The sequence below is a fragment of the Dama dama genome, unplaced genomic scaffold, assembly GCF_033118175.1.
Source record: "Dama dama isolate Ldn47 unplaced genomic scaffold, ASM3311817v1 ptg000093l, whole genome shotgun sequence".
Classification (NCBI taxonomy): Eukaryota; Metazoa; Chordata; class Mammalia; order Artiodactyla; family Cervidae; genus Dama; species Dama dama.
The window spans coordinates 1360487-1363628 of record NW_026870908.1 but is presented as its reverse complement, the minus strand read 5'-3'; positions in this window follow the sequence as shown (position 1 = coordinate 1363628).

Sequence of the window (3142 nt, the reverse complement as noted above, 5' to 3'; positions counted from 1 at the left end):
CTGAGCTCCAGCACCTTGCAGTGTGGAGACAGCCCCTGCCAGCAACCTCCTCTCCAAGGAGGCCTCAACCGAGGCCTAGGACCAGGGGAAAGGCACCAGCGGGGATGAGCCTGGGGAGGCGCCCGAGCATGTCTGGACCCAGTCCCCGCAGCCTGCCCCTTGGTGGGGCAGTACCCCCGGAGGCCAGGAATGTCTGGGCAAGGCTGCCAGGGGCAGGGACACTGCTGGGTCCTGACCCTGGCCTGTGGGCCGTCTGAGCACAACCAGCACTCTCCCGCTGGAAGACCTCCCCGTCTGCCTCCAAAGGCCGGTTTGCAAGCACTCCCGCCCGCTCTTCCCGCCAGGCACGCACAATGCTCCCAAGCCCGGGAGAAAAGCGCTTCGCGGTGGTGCTCTCTCCGGGCCCTTGCCCATGGGCCTGGGGGCCAGGCAGGGGGAACACACTCCCAGGCCAAGGCAGAACGACATGCACACGTCTGTTCCTGCCCCCTACACCGGCAGAGAGCTCGGGGGAGCCAGATACTGCGAGGCTGCTGCTGGGCTGGCTGCCGGTGTGGGACGGGGCATAGCCGACCTAGGGGCAAGTTGGGCCTCTTGCTCTCCCTGCTGCCCTGAGGCTGCTGGGTCAAAGAGGTCTTGGGCATCCAGCCCTTTGCTGGTCCCTTCCCTCTGACGAGGCCCTCTGAGCTCCAGCACCTTGCAGTGTGGAGACAGCCCCTGCCAGCAACCTCCTCTCCAAAGAGGCCTCAACCGAGGCCTAGGCCCAGGGGAAAGGCACCAGCGGGGATGATCCTGGGGAGGCGCACGGACATGTCTGGACCCAGTCCCCGCAGCCTGCCCCTTGGTGGGGCAGTACCCCCGGAGGCCAGGAAGGTCTGGGCAAGGCTGGCCAGGGGCAGGGGCCCTGGTGGGTCCTGCCCCTGGCCTGTGGGGCCTCTGAGCACAACCGGCCCTCTCCCACTGGAAGACCTCCCCGGCTGCCTCCAAAGGCCGGTTTGCAAGCGCTCCCGGCCACTGTTCCCAGCAGGCGTGGACAATGCTCCCAAGCCCGGGAGAAAAGCGCTTCAGGGTCGTGCTCTCTCCGGGCCCTTGCCCCTGAGCCTGGGGGCAAGGCAGGGTGTCCACACTCCCAGGCCAAGGCAGAACCACATGCACACGTCTGATCTGCCCCATGCACCGGCAGAGAGCTCGGGGGAGCCAGAGTCTGTCAAGTAGCTGCTGGGCTGGCTGCCTGTGTGGGAAGGGGCAAAGCCGACCCAGGGGCAAGTTGGGCCTCTTGCTCTCCCTGCTGCCCTGAGGCTGCTGGGCCAAAGAGGTCTTGGGCATCCAGCCCCTTGCTGGTCCCTTCCCTCTCACGAGGCCCTCTGAGCGCCAGCACCTTGCAGTGTGGAGACAGCCCCTGCCAGCAACCTCCTCTCCAAGGAGGCCTAAACCGAGGCCTAGGCCCAGGGGAAAGGCACCAGCGGGGATGAGCCTGGGGAGGCGCCCGGGCATGTCTGGACCCAGTCCCCGCAGCCTGCCCCTTGGTGGGGCAGTACCCCCGGAGGCCAGGAAGGTCTGGGCAAGGCTGGCCAGGGGCAGGGGCCCTGCTGGTTCCTGCCCCTGGCCTGTGGGGCCTCTGAGCACAACCGGCCCTCTCCCACTGGAAGACCTCCCCGGCTGCCTCCAAAGGCCGGTTTGCCAACACTCCCGCCCGCTGTTCCCGCCAGGCACGCACAATGCTCCCAAGCCCGGGAGAAAAGCGCTTCGGGGTGTTTTTCTCTCCGGGCCCTTGCCCCTGAGCCTGGGGGCCAGGCAGTTGGTCCACACTCCCAGACCAAGGCAGAACCACATGCACACGTCTGTTTCTGACCCCTGCACCGGCAGAGAGCTCGGGGGAGCCAGAGTCTGTCAGGCAGCTGCTGGGCTGGCCGCCTGTGTGGGAAGGGGCAGAGCCGATCTAGGGGCAAGTTGGGCCTCTTCCTCTCCCTGCTGCCCTGAGGCTGCTGGGCCAAAGAGGTCTTGGGGATCCAGCCCCTTGCTGGTCCCTTCCCTCTGACGAGGCCCTCTGAGCTCCAGCACCTTGCAGTGTGGAGACAGCCCCTGCCAGCAACCTCCTCTCCAAAGAGGCCTCAACCGAGGCCTATGCCCAGGGGAAAGGCACTAGCGGGGATGAGCCTGGGGAGGCGCCCGAGCATGTCTGGACCCAGTCCCCGCAGCCTGCCCCTTGGTGGGGCAGTACCCCCGGAGGCCAGGAATGTCTGGGCAAGGCTGCCAGGGGCAGGGACACTGCTGGGTCCTGCCCCTGGCCTGTGGGGCGTCTGAGCACAACCGGCACTCTCCCGCTGGAAGACCTCCCCGTCTGCCTCCAAAGGCCGGTTTGCAAGCACTCCCGCCCGCTGTTCCCGCCAGGCACGCACAATGCTCCCAAGCCCGGGAGAAAAGCGCTTCGGGGTGGTGCTCTCTCCGGGCCCTTGCCCCTGAGCCTGGGGGCCAGGCAGGGGGAACACACTCCCAGGCCAAGGCAGAACGACATGCACACGTCTGTTCCTGCCCCCTACACCGGCAGAGAGCTCGGGGGAGCCAGAGACTGCCAGGCTGCTGCTGGGCTGGCTGCCTGTGTGGGACGGGGCAGAGCCCACCTAGGGGCAAGTTGGGCCTCTTGCTCTCCCTGCTGCCCTGAGGCTGCTGGGTCAAAGAGGTCTTGGGCATCCAGCCCTTTGCTGGTCCCTTCCCTCTGACGAGGCCCTCTGAGCTCTAGCACCTTGCAGTGTGGAGACAGCCCCTGCCAGCAACCTCCTCTCCAAGGAGGCCTCAACCGAGGCCTAGGCCCAGGGGAAAGGCACCAGCGGGAATGAGCCTGGGGAGGCGCCTGGGCATGTCTGGACCCAGTCCCCGCAGCCTGCCCCTTGGTGGGGCAGTACCCCCGGAGACCAGGAAGATCTGGGCAAGGCTGGCCAGGGGCAGGGGCCCTGCTGCGTCCTGCCCCTGGCCTGTGGGGCCTCTGAGCACAACCGGCCCTCTCCCACTGGAAGACCTCCCCGGCTGCCTCCAAAGGCCGGTTTGCAAGCGCTCCCCCCCACTGTTCCCAGCAGGCGTGCACAATGATCCTAAGCCCGGGAGAAAAGCGCTTCAGGGTGGTGCTCTCTCCGGGCCCTTGCCC